General features: G+C 32.2%; 1 protein-coding gene and 1 long non-coding RNA gene across 3 annotated transcripts in view; one reads left to right on the forward strand and one right to left on the reverse strand.

Moving 5' to 3' along the window:
* Positions 1-13,571, reverse strand: part of LOC123701518 — a 172,795-nt gene that overhangs the window by 25,376 nt on the left and 133,848 nt on the right. The window lies entirely within an intron of this gene.
* On the forward strand, positions 3,747-4,549 carry LOC123701519. Its single transcript, XR_006752749.1, has 2 exons — positions 3,747-4,345; positions 4,446-4,549. It is a non-coding gene; the product is annotated as an uncharacterized LOC123701519 (long non-coding RNA).

Genomic DNA, 13,571 nt, shown 5'->3' on the forward strand with positions numbered 1-13,571 from the left:
TAATATAAAAAAAAAATGTGATAAGTTATCTAAACAGTTACTGTTTGTCTGTACAGTGTCTGTACAGACAGTCTGTCTGTCTGTATGTAAAGAGAAAGTAAGGATGAACAAAACTTGCTAATTTCTGCATGTCAAGTCTTATGTAGGTAATTAATAAGAATTTTCTGACATCGAAATACAGTCTTTTCTATACTCCTAATTACGAAAAAACTACCATTTTAACCATCTTTGTTTCCAAATACCTTACGGGTAAGTAGAACTAATGACTAACGAAATGTGCCATTATTTCTGACACATGAAATGGATAATTGCGTCCAGTTTTACAGAAATATCAAACTGGGGATTAAAAGACATGCAGCGCAAATTAAAGGTATAATTGGTAGAGATGAACCGAATATTCGTTTTATATTCGGTATTCGGCATATTCGGCAGCTTTACCGAATATTCATATTCGGCCGAATATTCGGCTGAATCACCTTACGTTCGGCAAAATAATACTCAAGTTTTTACTGTTAAGACCCGTGTTTTATCATGATTTGAGTGTAGGTACAGTATAGTACAGTGTAATGAGGTAAGGGGCCATCCATAAAGTACGTCACACTAATTTCATGAGTTTTTGAGCACCCCCCCGTCCTTGTCACAGGTGGTCACATTTCTAAGACCCCCCCCCTCCCTAGTGTGACGTAACATGTTTTGCAATTTTACATCGAAAAATTATTAAATTAAAACAGCAGTTTCAAAATAGTTTTATTTCCATTTAATTTAAGTACTTTTTTATGAAATCAACATAATATCAAATATTTGAAACAATAACAAAAAAATAAACTAATGAATAAATATAAATTGTCCACAAAACAATTTAAACCGTATTGCCCTAAAGATAGAGTTGGACATATTTTTTAGTTTAATTTATATTTCAAATTACGCGATTAGTACCTCTAGATTTTGAAATGTGATGTCACGAAACTTAGGACCCCTCCCACCCCTTGTCACATCATGTCACACTTTGTCGACCCCCTCCCCCCCTCTTTACGTGTGACGTACTTTATGGATGGCCCCTAAGTATTCTAGAGTGTAGATTTCTGATTTTGTCGTCACTGAAGCTTTGTTTTCAACTAAAGCAGGTTGGTAAAAAGGTTAACTTAATGCAAAATATGGGTGTACCGAATATTCGGTTCGGTAAAAGTGTTACCGAATATTCGGCCGAATGTTCGTATTCGGTGAAACCCATGTTCGGTTCATCTCTTATAATTGGTCGGTTTGCTTGACATGGCTGCATTGAGAGAAATTATATTTCGATAGCTGTTATAAGTATATTAAGAAGAGCTGGAACGTCAACACATTTACACATTGCACATGTTAGGCCGGGAGATACTGACACAAAATTTCGGGTCATTTGTAACAGGATGGCGGTCTAGAGGGGTCTTACTTATCCGACGAGTGTGACTTACGCCCACGCGACTAGTCCGCCGGTACCAGCGTTCTGACCATCATTTTTCTTTTTGTCATTGCGTAATAAGACCTCTGTAGAACCGCCATTCTGTTACAAATGACCCGAAATTTTGTGTCAGTATCTCCCGGCCTATGTATGTGTCATATTTTGCAATTGTTTATAAATACAGGGTGATGTAATTGGTGTAGTACGAATATCTAAAAATCTATGAAGAATTTTGTGATACAGTAAATGGAAGAATTATATACTATTTTACAGTATTTAATAAAATCATTTAATTTTTTGTTCATTTTCATTAGAAATGTCAATTTTTCTCACCAAGGTGGAAATTTGGATGATAAGGATCTTTTTAGAAAAATATAAATTTTGACTAAAATCGGCATTTTTTTTTTTCAAAAATCAAATTACTAATTAATAATCAGAGTTATCACCATTTACATTAATTTACAAACGATATCGGTTGTTCTTACTTAAAATTGAATACCAATGTCTTATTGCAGTATGTGTTCTTTGGAAAGTTGTTGATCCGTAATTAAATTTTGCGGAAAATCTTTTAGAGCGCTAAGTTGTGACATATCCTAAGCATATTCAATAGAATTAAAAGACGAGCGAATATGCAAGCCAGTCTAAAACTTGAATATTTTCTAAAATGAAACTAGAGTCGCATTTATTTTTGAACATACTGTAAGTGAAATTGCATAAGTGTGAGTACTGTGAACATGCCAGCTTTGCTTAATTGACCGATATCCGTGTGCGAAATTTCATTATTTATATTGTTTGTGAAGAGTCGACACTTATTAATGCGCTTCTGCAAAATTTATTATTAAATATATGGAATTTTATTAACAGAATTAATCGACTTTTAAATCCTTAGTAGTCTTTAATCAAACTCAAGACGTTATTCGTCGTATAATCTTTTAAAACAAGTGTAAGTACCTATTAATATCAGTATGAAGTCCGAAACTAACAATTCCACCATCTCTTATTCTAGAATTTGAGTATACAGTTTAAAAACCTTAAATTCAACAAACAATTTAATAAAAGCTATAGTATTACACCGTTTCATTTTCATCTGAATACGCTAACATTATCCACGTGTCTCGAATTCTCAACCGCCAAATGCGAAACGTATTACAAAATTAATATCCCGATCATCGTTAAAAAAGATTAAACGACACACAGAGCATGCAGTCCAAATAAAAATTTTAATTGCGAGCCGGCCCGACGTCATTATGTCGGAATTTTCGCATATACCGTAACATAGTATGTACCTACGTTTTATAAAACTGTGGTTTCACGTAATAACAAGTTTTTATAATTACATGTAACACTAATTATATGGTTGAGAATATTGTCGGAAGTCTAATTCCGTTATGATAACGTTGTAGACATTATTTGAAGATATAACCTCCTCCTTTTTTTTGAAGTCGGTTAAAAATTAATTTTATATGTGTTTGGTATGTTTATAGTATTACCACAGTATTACAATATATAGGAAATAATATTGTAATTTGTAATACTGTGGTATTATAATAATGGAGGGATGTTATGATTATTGTGTTTTATCTCAAACTGCGGAGACTTATAATTTGGTGGAAATTTAATGTTAAGTTTAAATTGATTCTGTACAAACATTAATATTTCACCATCCCTAATAGTAGATAAAAAACGAAGTCGCTTTCTCTGTCCCTATGTATGCTTAAATCTTTAAAAGTACGCAACGGATTTTGATGCGGTTTTTTTTAATACATAGAGTGATTCAAGAAGAAGGTTTAAGTATATAATTTATTAGGTTTTAGACAAAGCGGGCGAAGCCACGGGCGGTAAGCTAGTTACTTATAGGTACCTCGAATTTTATGAAACTCGAAGAATAATTTATTTCTTTATGTTTTAAAGGTACGGCAGTATTCAAAAAATTACTTCGAAAACCCATTACAGATATTTCACATTCAATAAATTACATTTTCTAAGTCTAGATGGAATAACAAAATAACCTGCCCTTGGGACTTTTATCAGTGAAGATTCACTGAGAAAAATTTTCTTTAGCAAAGTACCAATTTAGCTCGGTTAAAAATTATTCTGCTGCATTCAATTAAGACATATTTAAAATATGCATTAAAGCTTTGCTAGTATTATACAAGCAAGTATTGCTAAATATTCTTGGCTATTATTAAAAAAGTACTTATTTATTTCATAATTACCGACTCGGTCAATATTACCTTTACCGAATTAGGTTCAAAATAGACAAGCTTACGTTATTATTTAATGATAAGCAAGTTATTTAAATTTAGACTTAACCATAGTTGGCTACTATTTACACAGAGTTCGGTTAAAAATAAACAAGCTTACATAATGATTGAATGACAAGTAAATCATTTAAATTTAGACATAATATTATTTGGCTAAAATTAAATAACTTTCTATGATGCATATAACCGTGTTTCTTACTTAAAAACAAACAAGTAACTTATCTATTGGGAGATAAGCACAGCTCGGCAATTAACAATGGAGCGAATACTATTTTTGACCGAGTAACTTGATAAAAATGAAACAAGGAATTGGCTGCGTAGCCCGCAAAGTCAGCCATTTCTATCAAATCATAGTCGAGTGACGAACGTGTCTGTTGAAGCGCCGCCTCAGCACCTACAAGGCAGATTCAAATTTACATTAAAAACTTTTCATCATCATTTTGAATTTTAATCAAACTATTATAGAAGAGCAAGATGCAGAAGACAAACTATTAGGGCTCAAAAACAGCCATGGACAACCGTAGAACTAAAGTGGCAAGACTCTACAGAGACGAAGCTAATTGCTGCAAAATAGTTAACTATAGCTCCAATACCTCAATACAATGAATATGCGGCTCTTAAAAAACCCAAAGGATATCTTCTGGTGAGTTCAATTTTTTTGAATTTTTTGTCTGCTTTAGTTTAATTACTTTTGTATAAGTAAATAACTTAGGTTTTTTTTATATTTTACAGCTTGTTTACAGCTAGAAAAAGATTGTGAAAACCAAAGGACAATATATCACTGAAAGCTTCCCCACAATCAAGCCAAAAATATTTGAATTAGTAAGTTACTTCTGATCAAGCAAGATATTGTCATATACTTATTACTTTATTAAATACCTATAACTTTAGTAAATTACATTAGGTAGGATATAGTTCCCATATAATATGTAAAGAGCTTATTGTATTTTAATTTTTTTTTGGTGCAAAAAATGTTTAAGTTTTAGCATTTATGATCATTTTCCCGACGACGAATGTGAATTATGTTTTAATGAGAATAAATTCAAATGTTTAAAATAACGGTTTTACTTGTTGGGTTGTAATAAAATTATTAGATTAAAAAGATTACTTATTCTCCTAACTTATTCTATAGTTTTTGCCTAAACTTTTGACTTATCAAATACATATAAGTACAATATTTAGATGTAGTAACTTGCTTACATTACCATAATGGTTGTTTGTTTTGATGTAAACAAACCTAAACCACTTTCATTATAGAACAAACTCCAACATCGCGAAATAAAATCAGCTGTTCCGTAGATTTTGGCAGAGTAGATAATTCCACTTTTGTATATGAAACAGCTGATATTTCTTTTACGATGTTGGATTTGGCCTTGGATTAGGTATAGACCTAATTAAAGTTGTTCAGGTTCGTAGTGTGAGTCATTCCTTAAAAGTTTACTCATGATTTATTGATTATGTTAATGTGAAAATTAAAACACAAAATAGTTATTGTTTCTTGACATTGTGAATTGTGTACTATTTTTAAAAGTAGTAGTATCTAACTGTAAGTAGTATGTTACTTGAAATGATTGTATCGTGTACTGAATAAAGCTAATTTCATTAATGTGCATAATTTTCTTTCAGTTTCTTATAAGTTTTTGGTGTGTCGGCAAAATGAGTGTTATTTTCCTACATGAACGTTTCATTGGCTTTTTTTCCGACATGCCAAAATTTTGCCCCCTGCACTAATAATGGTACAAATGACAACATATCGAACTAGGTAAATATTTTCAGTGTGAGCTGACTTCACATTGCATACATGATACAGGGTGTAACAGAAAGGGGTTACACATTTAAGCAGGGCGTGATGTACCTACTGATGAAACTGAACAATTTTCCCAAAGAAAAGATGAAAATAATGGAGAGGTTTAATTTTTTTTTTCATCTTTCGACCCATTTTCCTTGGGAAACGTTGTTCAGTTTCATCAGTGCATCACGCCCTGTTCGGATGTGTATATCCCCTTTCTGTTACACCTTGTATAGGTTTTACAAACATTCACAGGTCAGCTTATACTGAAAATATATAGCTTAATATGTGTCGTTTGAATTAGTACTTGCAACAAAGTATTTTAGCTATGGTTACCTAATAAACCCGCCTAAGAATACAAAGTAACTTGGCTAAATATACCAATCTTAATTGACTAAAAAGAACAGAGTATATTTAGTTATAGTTAACCAATGAACACGATTGACAGTACCCAGTAACTTGGCTACGTATACAAATTTTCAATTGAGTAGAAGTAACAAAGTAGATTGGCTGTCCCTACCCAATAAATATGATTAACATTATCGTGTTACTTAGCTAGTTTTACGAAACAACTTTGCTAAAAACAACAGAGCACGTTGGGTATTGTTAACAGAGTAACGCGATTCACTATAGTAAGTAGGTAAGTTATGTTTACTGAGTGAATAGGTTAAAAGCAACAAACCTTTAATACGTATTTTTTGACAAGCTTAGTGGGTTTATATTACCAACATACGTTAACAAAGTTGACTTGTATAATTTTAGCAACAAACTTTGCAGGCTCCCTCCGAAGCAAGTTACTCGGTTGTAAATAGCAGCAACTTGTTTATTTATAGCCGTCACGTTTTTTCAGTGTTGAAAAGAAATTGCTTAGGGATCTGTATGCACCGAGGTTTCTTAAAGATATATTGTGAGATTTTTTTCTAGAAAGTAGAAGTAGCATTTCATATAATTAAAATACAATAACACTACATAATTATACGATAAATAATGTAATGTTTAGGCTAGCTAAAGTACGGGTTGGTCACACACGTTTTTGATTTATTTTTAATTATTTATGTATTTCAAATCCATATACATGCATGAAACAAATTTCAAAGAAAATAACGGGGTATTTTTACGTCTTGGTAGGACGGTGTTTTTGATTACGGTATTCTGTACGATAGAAAAAATACGTATACAAGCAAATAAAAGAGTGTGTATGCCTATGCAATATGCATATTATGAATTTTTGCCTACGCTTGGTACCATAATATCATACTTTAGCTTTGTGGACATTAATTATCGATATTATCCAATTACAATTCCTAGTTTATAAACTTGCAAAAATAGGAGATTATGTCACTTCAATCAGTTCTTTAATTTCCAAAAACATGACTATTTTAGCTCTATATAAAAAATTAGTTTAAATTATAGATATTATGTTTTAAGCGCTTACAAATTTCGTCACATTGTCGGCAAAAAGTTGATATCATATAAAAATTTATACAAAAATGTTACAGTCATTTTAATATGGGTCTACTGTTGAAGACTGATATTAGGGTCTAATCACTTTGCCGATATCCGCTATAGCTAGTCATATTTTACACAGAATGACCTCACGAAATAGGTCCCATAATAATCGATTACGTCGTAAACATTAAATTTAATTTTTACGAGCCTATGGACTTCTCTGGGGTGTATTTTGATCACTGTTTTTTTGTGGATATTATTTTTTAATGTTACTTTTATTTGTGGCCATATAGGTATTAGTTTTGACTGCTTTTATTATAGAATAAGCACTTTGACTCTTATCTTATATATAAAAATGAATCGCAAAATGTGTTGGTAACGACATCTAACTTAATATAACAATGTATAAATCAGATTTTAAAGACAAAACTTAGCGCATGTATCTGATATACTTATAAGACCTACTCCAGAGGATTTAAGTAGGAAGTAGTATGTTGACCCCGATTTTCCTATAAAGCGATGATATGTCAATTAGTCATAATTCCCTATTAACCTAACTCTGTTTTTGGGTCGAGGCGATTAGTCGACGAAAGTTGGCAACTTTTCAGCAACAACATAGTAAATACTTTACTAGTTATTCCCTCCTGTATCGCTCGTTATATAACTGTTTATATACGACTAATAAAAACCCTTATCCAATATTGATTTTCCTTAATGTAATCAAAATGGTATTTTGCTCATGTACATAGCTAAAATATTCTTAAAATAGTAGGATACATCTAACTTTAAGGTGACGCCGTTTTAAACACAGCATCTAAATTAACTTCTTACCCTAATAATAAACTCCAAAACAATAACAAAACTGATTCATATGTCATCAACCCACATACGATTACCAAAATCGAACGATCGAGATTCTAATATCAGCGAACCGAACTACTCACTCTCATTGCAAAAATAACACACGATTCAACTACCCTCACTTTCCAAACACATGTCCGTACGTTCAGCAAAAAGTTCCCGCAATCCGACCTCGCCAACAAGCCACGTCATTTATCAGCTCTCGATTAAAACCCGTACGACGTGACTAAGCGGTTCCCTGGACCCTAAGAACAGCTCCATATAATTACATCCCCTTGTTATTCGTACGTGCTATTGAAAGCGAACTTCTGTAAACAATGGTGCCATCGAAATCCCAATTTAATATATTTGTTTAGAAATGTTGTGATTTAATTTAATATATTTGTTTAGAAACGATGTGACTATTTAAAGATGTATTTGAATTATGAAGAAATACACTGCATTACGTCAGTTCTGGATTAAAACAGGTAACCAAGTAGTGACCTGTAGGCTGTAACCTACGAACAGTTCCATATAATTACATCCCCTTGTTATTGGTACGTGATATTTGAAAGCGAACATCTGTAACCTATATATAATTGTGTGTTATACGATACAGCTGATTAAAATAATCATTGAATGATGAAGATACGTTGTATATCCACAGTCATGTTAATTAAAGCGTATATAAAAAGAGCAGGAAAAACAATTAAAAATACTGAAATTCGCAAAATAATAGCGATAATAACGCAAGTACAGTTTGCAAGAGAAATCGAGAAAGATTTTTCGTGTAACTTTATATAAAAATTTAATGAGCGTTGCAGTAGCACTGCTTGTAAAAGAATATAACAATTAACTTGAAAATGCAGACGCAAAATAAAAATATAAAGTAATTGAAAGTGTCTAGAAAATATAGAATATAGCAAGGATAAATGATAGCAATAAAGAAGACGCATAAAACAAAAATGCAGACAATAGAAATTTCAGTTTTATTACATTTAAATCAATATCACGTATGAGTAACCTGGGTCCTATTTCTGTCGAAGCAGATGCTTTCGGCGTGCTTTCGATATTGACAAATATTACAGCAATATGAACTTTAGGTCTTGATGATAAGGTGGAATTCGGTGTGGCTGGTGTGGTGCTATAAATAATACATATCCCTGATGAATTAGTCTGACGGATATTGGATATGATGTGTAATATAAGTACAGATATTTTGCAGATGAGCCTGAGATTTATGAACGTGTTGATATGAACGGTTTAATCATACAACAAAGACATATTTGAATAGGGGCTTATTATAATTTAGAGGGAGCCTTAGTTCAGTAGTTACTAGTAAATAATATTATTTAATTAACTACATGAACGTATATTTTATTTATGGGAATAAGTTTAATCGTTGTATTTTAATTACCATTTCTTATGTACATTTAAATCTGTTTAGATTAATAAACGGGTTTCATTATCAATAAATATGTATTTAGCTGAGAAATTATTACAAATGATTATTTTCAGATAAGAAACCGCATAACCATTGCAAGATCACGATAAATCAAATTTTTCGTTTTTAATAATCCCTTTTTTATTCCAACACATCGTATTCCAAGATATTTCGTACGTAATTTGATTTAAGTGCAAACTTTCAGACTAGAAGACGTCTAGAAAATATGATCAGATATCGCGTCGAGGGAATCAGCTAAATTAGACCGTAAATAAGTGCAGTACTTCTGCGAAATTTCTGTAGACTTTGAATAAGTACCCTTAGCAAATAAAAGCTGTAAATTGATATGACTGTTGAGAAATGTAAGTGAAGGGACATATAAATCAGGGAACTTTTCAGACAAATTTAAGTCGCAAGTAGAATTGATTTGTTGATGTTAAATTGGAAGACGAAGTTTTGTAATCAATTGTGGAAAATTATGGAGATAAATCAAAAGACATACATGAAATAACGATTGTGGAAAATATATATTCGCTTAACAAAATACTTCTGAAAAATTAATTGAGAGAACCTCCTCGTGGCAAGATGGTACCCAAATAAAAAAATAACATATTGATAGATGTTATGGTTTACCGTTCATGTAAATTTTCAAGCAACACAGTTCAATTTTCTCCCAAACTGAACTCGGAGCGAAATGCCAAACACACAACTACAAAACAAAACAACAGCACTAAAGCGGGTATTAATTTTCCAATTCTTAATAAACCATTTGAAATTCGAGCATGAACCAATTTGGATATTCCCTGTGACCCGGCAGCGAGAAATGGGAAAACTGCAGTCGCCTTAAGCCAAATCTTATGCACACTCGTACCACATAATTTAGCCACTTTCCAAACTCAGCTAGATTTAGAGCATATTTCGATGCATGCAGTTTATTCGCAGAGATTTAGGACTAGATGCTACTTCTTTAAAGATAATGGAACAGAATTTTTGTATCATTTTTAGACAGAAATACATTTATTACCGCCATTTGCAAGAGATGGCAAAATATTCATACTATGATTCATACACAGAGATATAAAAAGACACGAAGTGAAGATAAAAGCTAGTTTTCTTTAAATGTCATGGGTTCAAAGGCAGTACAGATAATTAATAGTAATTATAACTATTATTTGAAGTGAGTTATACAACTGGAAATATAGCTGTAACAGCAATTTACTGTAAAAGAAAAGTTTTGTTATTGAATGTTTTAAGAACACGGCTGTTGTTGACAATTAACTAATTACGACTATAGCTCCGAATTGGGGTAATACGAAGGAGGCAATAAATTTTTGATATACCTAGGTTTTTTACTTATGAACAATCTACAGAACTAATTATAATGAACTATTCAAGTTATAGAACTAATTACACTGAAGTTCCGATAGTCTTTTGGGTTAATAATATAGATTTGTATCATAGTCTTTAAACTCAAACTCAAAGTCAAACATTTATTTATTCAATTAGACTACTTTTAGTAGCACTTTCGAATCGTCATTACATAAGTATTTTTAACATTTACCACCAATTCGGAAAGCAGTATCTATAGGGAAGAACCGGCAAGAAACTCCATAGTTGCTCTTTTAAAATCATGTCAATATTACATAATCTGTAACTTATATCTAACTACATAATATATCATAATATGCCAAAGAACTGTCCTGTGGTTCTTACGCGACAACCCTCCATGGATTTTCATCTTCCATATTATATTCCTTAATGCTATAATAGGGTCTCTGAACTAATATAATAACAAATAGGTGATTGACCGGTGTACTGTGTTGGATTCACTTATACACTCATGCATTAACCATTCCATCAAGGCGATGAGAATTGGCAAGATACACAATAAGACTATAGGGCACATTAAGAAAGTCAATGGTCTAGTCTAGCTTTTCTAAATCCACATTAATACTTAATCCCAGCCCGCGCCAGAAATATGAGAGTTTGTTGACCAAATCTGGAATTCTAGAGTGCATAATATATCATTCCACTCATAGCCCGTGATTTATTACAAAAATAACCTTTGAACTTTGATTGATAGATTTATTTATAGTTTTTTGTTAGAACGTATCACAGAGGCGGTTTTGCGAAATCAACTTGCAGTTGCGACTCGCATGACTTGTTGAAAAATAAACAAATATTCATGGATTCTGACCAATGCGTCAAAGAGGGGTATATCGTGTGACGAACAGTTTTAGTTAGTTTCTTTATGATTAAACTGGCTTTTTAGTCAGTTTCTTTATGATTACACTGATTTTTGAAGATTAATTATTACCTATAGAATACGAGACAGTATGTATGTATTTCGGATATATCGTAAAAGTTGTAATCCCTTACCCACTTTGACCAAGGATCAGCATGTGACTAGAAAAATCGGCAGAAAATCTGTCACTAAACTGTTGAAGCATGAAGCAAACCTTATTGAGCGATATATCCATCAGACTGTCACCGCTATGCAGCGTTACTTGTACCTACAATATATACCGAATATTTTTCGCAAGAATTATATAATACTAGATTTCCGCCCGCGGCTTCGCCTGCGTTTTCAAAGAAAAACTCGCATAGTTCCCGTCCCCGTGGGATTTCCGGGATAAAACCTATCCTGTGTTAATTCAAGCTAGCTCTTAGTATGTGTGCTAAATTTAATTGTAATCGGTTCAGTAGTATTTGTGTGAAAAAGTAACAAACACACACATACACACACTGACACACATCCTCACAAACTTTCGCATTTATAATATTAGTAGGAAGGATGAGTATACACGTACGGCTTTTTGGATAATATTTTGAGCGGATAAAGGAATAATGGTGATATATTGCCGTGTTAGCAACAAGCCTACATGTAGAGTTTTGTATTAAAGCATTTGCTTCAATAAAAATGGTTATTTGATTTGAATAATGAGTTTTATTGAAATATATTGTCTTGGTAAAGCTATACAGCTAAGCCTTATTGCTTTTATATACAGTAATTAGTCTTGCTGGACGATTATCAACGAAAATATATACTTTTTAAGTCCTAATTCCAACAACACAAAGCGGTCACCGATCCATATAATGACCGCGCCTGAGTCTGTTTAACTTGCAAATCGTATTATTTCAACCTTTGAATTATCAACTTTTCCATTTACATTTGCTGTAGAAAATCAAAATAGATTGTTAATTATTTTTAATACAGCTTGTATTATCAAGCTTAAAATTGCAAGGCATGTAATTTTAATTTTATCAAAACTCTCGTAGCACGCTCGATTGCGCTGTTCTTGCATTATTCTGGTCAAATTCATACCACAAATGCTTAGTAACTGAATATATTAGCTTTGAAATATTGTGTACGCTTCATATTTATACAGGCAACATTTGGCGAAGTGCCGGCACCGCTGTTTTTGTGTACAAATCACTGTTTTTATTGATGAATGCATATTTAGTTTGTGTATGGAAATCATTGAAAAAGCAAGTTATTTTTTAACGTTTGTATATTTTTGTGAACATTTAAAAGTCGTTAAAATTGTCGACTAAAATTAAAATAGACACAATTTATTATTTACTATAGCTTACGGTCCGCGGCTTCGCCTGCTTTGTCTTAAACCTTATAAATTATATACTAAAACATTCCTCTTGAATCACTTTAATCTATTAAAAAAACCGCATCAAAATCCGTTGCGTAGTTTTAAAGATTTAAGCATACAAAGCGATATATGGACAGAGAAAGAGACTTTATTTTATACTATGTAGTGATTTGAAATGTTAACTAGTAACAATACACCTATTATTTGATTTTATACCAAACCCACAAAGTTATTTTACGCGGGCGGACACTGAATTTAAAACGACGTCATGTAAAATATTTATCTTTTATATACAACTGCTGTGCCGCGCGGTTTTACCCGCATTGCTCCGCCCCTATTGGTCTTAGCGTGATGATAGCCTGTAGCCTTCCTCGACAAATGGGCTATCTAACATCGAAAGAATTTTTCAAATCGGACCAGTAGTTCCTGAGAGTAGCGCGTTCAAACAAACAAAAAACCTCCTCAGCTTTATAATATTAGTATAGAAGTATAGAGTTCCAATTTCCTACTACATAGTAAATACCATAAAAACTAATATAAAATGGTACTGCAGACTCAATAGAATCATGCCTTCAATAATAAATTCGCTTAAAAGTGCTCCAAGGAAAAACGGAATATTCAATAAATGACGATTGCTCTATAAAGTCGACAACTAAATCCACTCGTGAGTCGATTACATTCAAAATTTAGAACTAGAATACCTACTATAAAAAATTCTTAATACAGTTATTTTTATGTTGGT

Source organism: Colias croceus, chromosome 21, assembly GCF_905220415.1.
Source record: "Colias croceus chromosome 21, ilColCroc2.1".
NCBI lineage: Eukaryota > Metazoa > Arthropoda > Insecta > Lepidoptera > Pieridae > Colias > Colias croceus.